At 43.3% G+C, this 11,816-nt stretch overlaps 1 long non-coding RNA gene across 1 annotated transcript; it reads left to right on the forward strand.

Moving 5' to 3' along the window:
• Positions 1 to 4,507: 4,507 nt before the first annotated feature.
• Positions 4,508 to 6,584, forward strand: LOC148111797 (uncharacterized). The gene is made up of 3 exons (XR_015730233.1): positions 4,508 to 5,381; positions 5,890 to 5,984; positions 6,290 to 6,584. It is a non-coding gene; the product is annotated as an uncharacterized LOC148111797 (long non-coding RNA).
• Positions 6,585 to 11,816: the final 5,232 nt, after the last annotated feature.

The raw sequence follows: 11,816 nt of genomic DNA on the forward strand, positions 1-11,816 counted from the left end.
ATTCATAACAGGCTCAGCTGTACCAAAGATCAAAAGAGATAAATATAAGAAATAGCCATTTTTTATAAAAAAAGGAAATGTCTCGTTCTGAAATTCTATGCCTCGAAAACGCCAGTGGGCATCCAGGCTGACAGGTGGTTCCCCGCGTTAAGAAGGTGAAAGTCAAATTATCCTTATGAGAATGGACGGTTTTCAAAATCAGAAGGGCTAAATCCTTCATAAAACGTTCCTTTCGGCACTCTCTGGAAACGGAGTGCAAAAATGCAGGGGCGGGGGGGTAACAAATGCAGGGGGGGGATTAACTGAGAGAGATAATAAACGATCCTAAGAATGAAAATGGACAACTTAAGCAAATAGGGGACCATTTCTGTGATGCAGGGAGTCTCCATCAATGTCCCGTCCTCTTGAGGAATTACGAAATCATTGTCGTTTGACTTGTCTTGGTTGTGTCAGATTGTTTGTTGGTGAATCAAGCGACATGTGCTACTGTTAAAGGCGGGGTTGGCTAAAATTAAGCTATAGTTTGATCTGCGTCCAGGGTTTTTTTTCACACTCTTCCAGAAATTGTGGAAAGTGAGGCTGAAGCTCAGAGAATGAACCTTCACCCTCATCCTACACCCGAGCTATAGATATTCACCACTACTGCATTGTGGAACTCCACGGAGTGGTATTTGGTGCATTGATTCAAAGCATACTAGTGCTAGCGAGCTAAACTGAATAGACTAGACTAGACTAGACTAGACTAGACTAGACTAGACTAGACTAGACTAGACTAGACTAGACTAGACTAGACTAGACTAGAATAGAATAGAATAGAATAGAATAGAAGAGTTGGAAAGGACCTTGGAGGTCTTCTAGTCCAACCCCCTGCTTAGACAGGAAACCCTACACCACTTCAGACAAATGATTAGCTAACCTCTTCTTAAAAACTTCCAGTGTTGGAGAATTCACAATTTCTGGAGGCAAATTGTTCCACTGGTTAATTGTTCTCACTGTCAGGAAATTTCTCCTTAGTTCTAGGTTGCTTCTCTCCTTGATTAGTTTCTACCCATTGCTTCTTGTCCTGCCCTCAGGCGCTTTGGAGAATAGCTTGAATCCCTCTTCTTTGGGGCAGCCCCTGAGATACTGGAACACTGTTATCATGTCTCCCCTAGTCCTTCTTTTCATTAAACTAGACATACCCAGTTCCTGCAACCGTTCTTCATATGTTTTAGCCTCCAGTCCCCTAATCATCTTTGTTGCTCTTCTCTGTACTCTTTCTCTGCACTCTTTCTAGAGTCTCAACATCTTTTTTACATCGTGGCGACCAACTGGATTAAGAAAGGAAGAATCTGAGGGCAGGACAAGATATAAAGGATGGAAGCTTATCAAAGACAGATCCAACCTAAGGAGGAACTTCCTGACAGTGAGAACAATTGATCAGCGGAACATCTTGCCTCCATAAGTTGTGAGTTGCTCCACCCCTGGAGATTTTCAAGAAGAGACTGGACAGCCACTTGCCCATGGTACAGGGTCTCCCGCATGAGCAGGGGGTTGGACTAGAAGTCCTCCAAGGTCCCTTCCAACTTTGTTTCTCTGAGTTCTACAATCGTTTTCTAAAAAACTCTCAGTTGATAGAACTGTTTTGTAGCTAGGGGAAAGACGGAAGGAGAAATCACCTTCCACGTTGCCGAAGAAAATAAAATCATAAAGGAAAATAACTCAAAACATTTATCCTTTTTGATCAGCGGTTGCGAAGATGTTCAACCAGGCGTTTAATTAATTGTGAATGGTCTGGGGTTGGGGTGGGGGGGTGACTTCTGCTCAGCTGGACTGATGATCAGTTGCCTTTTATTGATATTACCTCACTGCTGAATATTCTTAGGCAGGTCTTCAAAGGTCTACTTATGTCTAGGACAACCGATCTGAAAATGATGAAGTTAGGCCGCTAATTATTAAATTGGATAGCACTCAGATCTGCTTGGGCTCTTTATTACGCATGATGATTCAGAGTTTTAGAAGAGTCATAAATCCATTTGGAAGAAGGTGTAGCGACTCTCTGCAAGGAACATGTTGCGACTGTTGGGAAAGGATGCTTTTAAGGGTCTCCGGCTCCTTCAAGAACCACTCTTGACCTGTAAATGATGAATAGCGATTCTTAATGAAGAGATTCAACAGGGGAGAAGAGGCACTACAATTCCTGGTGGCAGAGAGCTGTAAAAGTCTGGGAAATCAAACAGTGAAGTTGTGCTGTTATTTGGATCTGAAATGAAAAAAAAAATAAAAGCTTCAGAGGATGAATTGGGCCTGTCTTCTTGCACCTCTTAATATCTTCTTAAGGGTAGCGATGCAGGGATGTGGTGGTTCAGTGGCTAAGATGATGAGCTTATCGATCGAAAGGTTGGCAGTTCGGCGGTTCGAATCCTTAGCGGGGTTGAGCTCCCGTGACTTGTCCCAGCTTCTGCCAACCTAGCAGTTCGAAAGCAGGTAAAAAATGCAAGTAGAAAAAACAGGGACCACCTTTGGTGGGAAGGTAACAGCGTTCCGTGCGCCTTTGGCATTGAGTCATGCCGGCCACATGACCACGGAGACGTCTTTGGACAGCGCTGGCTCTTCGGCTTTGAAACGAAGATGAGCACCGCCCCCTAGAGTTGGGAATGACTAGCACATATGTGCAAGGGGAACCTTTACCTTTACCTTTTAAGGGTAGCGAGATCTGGGAGCAGGGGGTCAAAGGCACTTAATGTTTAAATTAAGGAGAATGGAATAGCCCTGCCTTGCAAGTCTCTGCTGTTCTTTTTTCAATAATTGAGTGGTTTGGAAGAAACCAAAGCAGCGAAGAATCAGGACCATATGTTAAGTTGCAGTCCAGAAGATTTATTGCTCATGCCTGAACACACAAATCTAGTCGACCAAAGTTCAATATTACATCGGTGCCAAATAAGAGTCAACGGAATTCAAGAGGGGTTGAATATTAAGACTGTTTGTGTGAACGTAAGAAGGCCAGATCCTGAAGATGAAACTCAAATACTTTGGCCACCTAATGAGAAGGAAGGAAGGACTCACTGGAGAAGAGCCTAATGCTGGGAACGATGGAGGGCAAAAGAAGAAGGGGACGGCAGAGAATGAGGTGGCTGGATGGAGTCACTGAAGCAGTCGGCGTGAGCTTAAATGGACTCCGGGGGATGGTAGAGGACAGGAAGGCCTGGAAGAACATTGTCCATGGGGTTACGATAGGTTGGACAAGACTTCGCGACTAACAACAAAAAGATTCTAGACTGATGACTCATTTCACTTCACCACCACCCCAACTTTGCTTGCTCTTCTCCTACATCTTCTACATCAACTTAACTCTAGCACACTGTATCGATTTTAATTTCTGGTTGCCTGACAGTGCAGTGATTGATGTGATGTTCAACACTCTAGTCAGGTTTTTAGAAGGTTGTCTCCCAGCTGAGGATTTTTGCCGAGGGGGGTTGCAGGGCATCTGGGATTGACCATGGCATTGAGTAAAACACTCTATAAAACTCACTATAAAATTTGCAAGATGAGATGGTCAAGCTTTGCATACTTTGCTTCCCGCACTCCAGGTTCTGCCACAGATAAAATGAATACCACAGATAAATAAGGGAATAGAATAGAATAGAATAGAATAGAATAGAATAGAATAGAATAGAATAGAATAGAATAGAATAGAATAGAATAGAATAAAAGATAGAGTAGAGTAGAGTAGAGTAGAGTAGAGTAGAGTAGAGTAGAGTAGAGTAAAGTAGACTAGACTAGACTAGACTAGACTAGACTAGACTAGACTAGACTAGACTAGGATGGAATGGAATGGAATGGAATGGAATGGAATGGAATGGAATAGAATAGAATAGAATAGAATAGAATAGAATAGAATAGAATAGAATAGAATAGAATAGAATAGAATAGAATAGAATTCTTTATTGGCCAAGTGTGATTGGACACACAAGGAATTTGTTTTGGTGCATACACTCTCAGTGTAAATAAAAGAAAGATACATTCATCAAGAACCATAAAGTGAAATCATTTTCAACCCTGGTAGCTGGTTATTAGGTGCATATTTTAATCTCAGTCTAAGCATGGATCCAGCACCACAACTTCTTGGGGTTAAAGTTCTCCCTGAGTTTTTCAGCCCCACCCTTTCTCTTCTGCCCCTGATTTCTGTTCTTCCCCTCCCGCTACTTAGGAGTTTCATTCCCCCCCCCCCTTTTAATTGAACAAAGTAGACTTAATTTGAATTAAAACGTCAAGAAATCTCCCACTTAAATTGATTTATCTGCATCTTTGGCTGAAATGGATTCATTTCTGCAGAAGAAACACCGTGTCTTGATGGATGGCGTCTCGGGGAGTGGAAACATTTTTTAATGCAACTCCATTACGTTTCCACTCAGGTATGAGAAGGAGGAGGGGAGATGTGGAGAGAAGAGGAAGGAGGTGGGGTGGGGAAGAAAGGAAGGAAGGAAGGAAAAAAAGGGTAGAATTGCAGAAAGCAGACCATTTGGGATCAGCGAGAAAATGACAGTGTTTGGAAGAACTTCGCGGGGGTAGTTTTTGCTGCTGAAAATCATACTTTTGAGATTAGACAGCCCTGTCTAAGGGTGTTCTTAGCAGCTTCCCTTTTGCAGAATGACTGACAGTCTGGCTGAGGAAACAAGGCCACCGTAATCCACAGGAACACTGATCTTTATAATCCCTCTCCGGGGTACACAGTGGTTATGTTCACACAATACACTTATGCAAATCAATCAAAGGTTTGGCAGAAGCAGGCATACCACATGCTGAGCGCGAGGGCTTGTCATGCCTAGTTTGGCTCACACAGTTTTTGGTTAAGTATTTGTGTGTGTGTGTCTTGTTTGTGTCTCTGTATGTGTGTGTCTATGTGTGTGTGTCTATGTGTGTTCAGAAATCCTCCTACCTCTCATCCGAGTGTTCTTCTTTGCAGAGCAAAACTCTTTCCTGAGTTCGAGCCCCGGTGATACATTTCCAACCAAATGGCTGATCGAGCGACGGAGAGCGATGCAAATTTAATTATTCCACACGGTGCAAACAGTAACGGGTGTCTCGTCACGCAAATCTGTTCTCCTATGTCAGGAAGATTAAAAGAGAGAGAAAGAGGAAGAGGGGATTGAAATGGCACGCGTGATCGAAAGATACCGCTTCCCAACACGCCGCTGAGAAATTCAGCCGCTTTATCAGATTAATATGCCCCCTTATCTATTTATTGCATTTATCAGGGCCGGGCAAGGTTTTCGTCTAACAATGTGATCCGAAGGCAATTTGATTGAATCGCGGGCTTTGAACGGAATTCGCTCGTCCAAACAAGAGCTTCTTAAACCGATCTGAAGATAGGATGAACTTTTTCTGCCTGGATGCTTTCAGTTGAGTAGAAATGGATTGGGTTCGATAATTGAAGAGTGGCTTTTCCTGACTTTAATTTCTCAGTTTGGGTGTTGGCTTACTTTCTCCATTTCCCATAGTGCATCCTTTCTGACATTTTGTAGCCCAAACTAGGGAGCACTACTAGGGGTAGTGAAATCTTTGTAAGAAAACAACCAAGCTCAGAGAGCACCAAGGACCTCACAGTTCATTGGAATTCTTCTTCTTCTTCTTCTTCTTCTTCTTCTTCTTCTTCTTCTTCTTCTTCTTCTTCTTCTTCTTCTTCTTCTTCTTCTTCTTCTTCCTCCTCCTCCTCCTCCTCCTCCTCCTCCTCCTCCTCCTCCTCCTCCTCCTCCTCATCCTCATCCTTCTCCTCCTCCCTGCAAACCCTATTTCCTTCTAGCACTGATGATGTTACCTACTTGGGTCCGGAAATATCTGCAAGAAAACAACCAAGCTAAAAATATTCTGCTTTATCAATGCATCCTTTCTCTTTCTGTCTATTATTAGGGAAGCAATGGGCTTAAATGAAAGTCTGCTTAGCAGGAAGAATTCCATTAAGAAGGGAGCCCCTCGGTGGGACCTTACCAAAACTCAAAAACAAGGTAAGCATTTTTCAAACCCTCCTTGCCAAAAATGTTCCCCTTCTAAGGATTACCAGGTGATGCTTGGAACCACATTCACCCATAACTGTAGGAGATGACCAGGGAGGGATCAAACATGTCATTAGTCCTGAGTCCCTTCATGCCCACAAGAGATCTAAGTCCATCCCACCTTGAATTCCTTCTACTCTTCTCTCCTGTGAATTCCCCTCAGTCATTAGTAGTTAAGATTCTTGTAGAGAACTTAAGCTTGTACCCATTTGAACTATCCGGATCTCCTGATTTTCCTTGGCGCATGACAATAACAGGGCAACTTTCAAGGATGCAAAGTTTTCCACCAAGGGTCAAACCATGAAAGGTTCCTTGGAGAAGAAGAACCTTCCAGCACATTTGCACAAATCAGTGTGGCTTCAAAAGCATTGGACGATCCACCAATATAGGCTGAAACCACAATAGTGTCAAGCCTGGAAGCCATCTTTTTCATTGGATCTTCAGGCCTGCCACATTGAGTACTGGGGAAACTAGGAGGGGGGATTGTATGGAGCCAAGGTGATGTATTTAAATTTTTGTATTTATGTGTTTTATCTTGTGGCTGTTCACCGCCCTGAGTCCTTTGGGAGAAGGGCGGTATAGAAATTTAATAAAAATTTAATTTAAAAAAAAAAGAAATTTAATAAAATAAATAAATAAAATAAATATATAGTCATAACAACATTCCTTTCTCAGAGAGTCAAGGTCATCTTGCCCTGCACCTGGAGGGCTGGAACTGGGAGGGAACTCCAGTTACGATAGTGCTTGGATTGGACCATTTAATGGACATGTGGGTGTTGGACAGGAACTTGAACTTTCCTTTGGGTGGGGAAAACCTGGAAGCTTTCATATTCGGGTTTCCCCAGATGTGCCAATATGACATCTCTAATAAAATGGAACTTTGAGGAAACTCAAGCCTCAGAGTTTTCTTTCGTTGGGGGTCTTACTTGGAACCCTGACAAATAGTCTCCAAGTCTCATCTCCGAAGGCTCCTAAATTCCAAGTTATTTTTGTGCTGTGACACCCGGGAGCTAGGCTCCAGGTTCTCATGCCTTCTTCCTCTCCAGCACCTTTGCTAAATTATTAACCCACAGTTCCCCCAATTAAAAAGGCTCCTGCGGGTTCATAATTCATGGCTTTTCGACAACTCGGCTGGCAAGCGGTTGAGGCAGAGGGGTTCTTTAGCGGGGGGGAGGGGAATCAATAACCTTTCCATGATTCTCTGCATCCCGGCAGAGAGGCTGCAGCTGGTTGCACCTTCTTTCCCTGAGGCTGCTGAAGTCTCTTTTATTTTTATACTGGGGACACTTGTTCCTCCTTCAAAGTGGGGATACGGTGTTCAAGGTGACAGGAAGTAAACATTTCAGCAGCCGGCTAGTAGCAGAAGAGAGCAGAGGAGAACCAGCTGCCTTCCTAAAAGCCTCACAAATACAAGCTTCTTTCTATCAAGGGCAGGACAGGGTGATTGAGTGTGCGATTTGGTGTGTGTGTGTGTGTGATATAGCAGCTACAACATGATTTCAAACCTGCTGAGGAGGGTACAGCACATCACACAAATTCCTTGGCCAAAACACTTGGCCAATAAAGAATTCTATCCTATCCCATCCCATCCCATCCCATCCCATCCCATCCCATCCCATCCCATCCCATTCTAATTCTATTCCATTCCATTCCATTCCATTCCATTCCACTCCACTCCACATTCTATTCTATTCTATCCTATCCTATCCTAATTAAATTCTATTCCATATTCTATTCTATTCTATTCTATTCTATTCTATTCTATTCTATGCTATGCTATGCTATGCTATGCTATGCTATGCTATGCTATGCTATGCTATGCTACGCTATGCTACGCTATGCTATTCTATTACATATTCTATTCCATTCCCATTCCCATTCTCCTATTCTATTCTATTCTATTCTATTCTATTCTATTCTATTCTATTCTATTCTATTCTATTCTATTCTATTCTATCCTATCCTATCCTATCCTATCCTATTCTAATTCTATTCTATTCCATATTCTATGCTATGCTATGCTATGCTATGCTATGCTATTCCATATTCTATTCCATTCCCATTCCCATTCCCATTCCCATTCCCATTCCCATTCCCATTCTCCTATTCTATTCTATTCTATTCTATTCTATTCTATTCTATTCTATTCTATTCTATTCTATTCTATTCTATTCTATTCTGCATTCCATTCCATTCCATTTCATCTTCTGTTCTGTTCCATTCCTTTCTGCTCCGTTCTATTTTCTATTCTATTCTAATCCATCTTCCTTTCCTTTCCTTTCCTTTCCATCTTCTGTCCTATCCTATCCTATCCTATCCTATCCTATCCTATCCTATCCTATCCTATCCCATCCTATCCTATGTTGCTTAAGGGCAGGATACACTCCAAACAAGTAAACTTGCAACCGTTCATTTAGCGGCAAGAAAGGTCGTAAAATGGCAAAGCTCACTGACCAATGATCTCACTTAGCAACAGAAATCTGGGGTTCCCTTGTGGTCTTAAGTCAAGGACTACCTGTACAGAATTTTTTTTCTCGGAAGTCTTTGTTTCCTTCCCTTGCGCAACCTTCGGCTTTAAGCCGAAGCCAGGCATATGAATTTAGGCTAGTTGTTCCTGATTTTCAAGCTGGCCTATCTCACAGTTTGATGCCCATCATCTCAGAAGGTTGCTGATATCTACTCAACGAATTTTTTTTCACGAGATTGCTAATGTCATCCCCCTCCTGCCAGTACGACTAAAGGTCACAGAGATGGCAACTGCATTCCTAAATGATAAGCACAGCACAACAGTTGTCTCTCCTTGCCTGAATTGTGTTTCTTCTCAACTCCATCTTTTTTTTTTTTTAAATGACTTATAGCCTCATATGTAGGTTTCCATGTCCAAGTGCAAAATTCTCATTCGATGACAGCCCGGTATGACGGCACAAACTCTTAATTCTTTCTGTCATTTAGTGGTTATCCAGATTTTTGTACCCTACCATTAGGGAGTATTGAATCCCAGATGGGCTGAGTAAATAGGTTTGTGCTCTTAGCTGGATGCAAACGGTAGAAACATGCAGGCTTAAGCTTATTCAGCACTCCTACAAAATTAGGTACACAGGCGGCAGAAGAAATGAAGACAAGTGATCAAAATCTATCTTCCAGTTTTCCTGACAGGTTTATTTCCTGGCAAAAAGAGATTTCTGTTTGAATTCCTCCTTGAAGACTTCATTTGTGTGGCAGAAGGAGCAGGTTTTTAAATTTTATTTTGGAGTGGGGGGGAGAGAGAGAGAGCGAGCCAGACAGAGACAGAGAGAGGGGGGGAGGGAGGGAGAGAGAGAGAGAGACAGAGAGAGAGAGACACACACACACACACACACACACACACAGAGAGAGAGAGAGAGAGAGAGGAAGGGAGGGAGAGAGAGAGACACAGAGAGAGACAGAAAGAGAGAGAGAAAGAGGGAGGGAGGGAGGGAGGGAGAGAAAAAAGAGAGACCCAGAGAGAGAGAGAGAGAGAGAGAGAGACAGAGAAAAAGAGAGAGGGAGGGAGGGAGGGAGAGAGAGAGAAAGTGAGAGAGACACAGAGAGACAGAAACAGAGAGACAGAGACACAGAGAGAGACACAGAGAGAGAGAGACAGAGAGAGACAGAGAAAGAGAAAGAGAAAGAGAGAGAGGGAGGGAGGGAGAGAGAGAGAAAGTGGCAGAGAGAGCGAGACAGACAGAGAGAGAAAGAGAGAGAGGGAGGGAGACAGACAGAAAGGGAGAGAAAGCGACTTAAGATGGTTGGGTGCAATTTAGCATTTCGGCATCTCTTGCAACCTCCAAGACTGCCTTTTGCTGTTCTTTTGGGGTAAAACGAAAGTGGGGAAGCCAGAGAGGTTGCAGAAGAGAAGGAAGGAAGGAAGGAAGGAAGGAAGGAAGGAAGGAAGGAAGGAAGGAAGGAAGGAAGGCCAAGGCACACGGAGCCCATTCGTTCTGTACGCATCTAAACAAGCATGTGGGTTTTAGCTCTCCTGTCCAAAAATAATTTCATATTTCTTCAATTCTTTTGCTTTCTGTTTATCTGAATTTACAGTAAAGGTGCAATTCATATGGAGGAGGAGGAAAAAAAGAAGATGGAAGAGGAGGAGAAGGAGGAGAAGAATAAGAAGCAGGAGGAGACGGAAGGAGAAGGAGAAAGATAAAGATGATGATCAGAGGAGGAGAGGATGGAAGAGACGGAGAAAGACAATGAGCAGAAATGATGGAGATGGAGGAGGAGGAGGAGGAGAAAAGAGAAGAAGATGGAGGAGGAGGAGGAAGAGAAAGAGGGAAGAGGAGAAGGAGGAGGAAGAGGGGGAGGAAATTACCCCATAGTTGAGTTGAGCCTTTTGCCATCTTAATCAAAAAGCATTTGGACTAACTGATGTCTTTTGAGAATGTTGTCCAATCGACAGATTGGACAGACAGATATCTCACTTATATCTCACCTGCCCTGATAGAGCCTTGGCGTTAATGTGGGACAGTACACAAACACAGAATGCAACAACAACAACAACAACAACAACAACAACAACAACAACAACAACGGGGATCTATTCTTCAACAGTCCAGATTCATTACATTTTATGAATAGGCTTCTCAGGTCTATACAGCTCTTAGGAAGATACTCCAGGTGATGTCAAAGGCGCAGATTGGATATTATGTATGGGTCGCAAACATCCTTTTCAATACTTGCACTCCTAAGAGGATGCTCAGATGCATGCTTTATTTAAGAGAGAGGCAGTTCAATATAAATTTAGTCTAGCTGACTGCCCGTGTTAATATTTCAACTCTCCAAAGCTTCAAAGGGGTGCTGCTACTCTAGATTTTTTTTCCCCTGGCGAAGTGAGGTTGATGGATCAGAAAGGAAGGCTGGGGTAATAGATAAATCATGGACAACATGCCCACAACATGTGCAATCCATGAGAGATAAGGTAAAGGTTCCCCTCACACATATGTGCTAATCGTTCCTGACTCTAGGGGGCGGTGCTCATCTCTGTTTCAAAGCCGAAGAGCCAGCGCTGTCCGAAGACGTCTCCGTGGTCATGTGGCTGGCATGACTCAATGCCAAAGGCGCATGGAACGCTGTTCCCTTCCCACCAAAGGTGGTCCCTGTTTTTCTACTTGCATTTCTTTTTACATGCTTTCGAACTGCTAAGTTGGCAGAAACTGCAACAAGTAACGGGAGCTCACCCCATTACGTGGCACTAGGGATTCGAACCGCTGAACTGCTGACCTTTCGATCGACAAGCTCAGCGTCTTAGCCACTCAGCCACCGCGTCCCTCTGAGCCACCTCATGAGAGAGATCCTCCCTTATTTTAGACTGGTAAAGGAATCCCTGAGGATTTTACTCCACTAGTAGCCAATTCTAAGGGGCAGTGCTCATCTAACGTTTCAAGACAATTGAACCAGCACTGTCCGAAGATGTTTCTGTGGTCATATGGCCAGCATGACATTACAGAGCGCTGTTACCTTTCCACCGAAGGGGTGCCTATTTATCTACTTGCATTTGCATGTTTTTGAACTGCAGGAGCTGGAGCAAGGATGGGAGCTCATCCTGTTGTGTGGAGCATAGGTCTCAAACCCAGGCTGCTGGCTTTCCAGCTGAAAAGCCCAGCATTTTAACCACTTACAACTAAACAAGTAGCCAAATCAATATTGCCGGAAATATCTCACTGGCAGTGGGATTATACATTACACTAAGTTTAGGGAAAGGAAGGTATCACGTTTTGATACCAGCAAGCAAAGCGATTTGTACAAGTGTCCTAAATGTCAGAA

This window comes from Pantherophis guttatus, chromosome 16 (assembly GCF_059756535.1).
Source record: "Pantherophis guttatus breed Tessera chromosome 16, ASM5975653v1, whole genome shotgun sequence".
NCBI lineage: Eukaryota > Metazoa > Chordata > Lepidosauria > Squamata > Colubridae > Pantherophis > Pantherophis guttatus.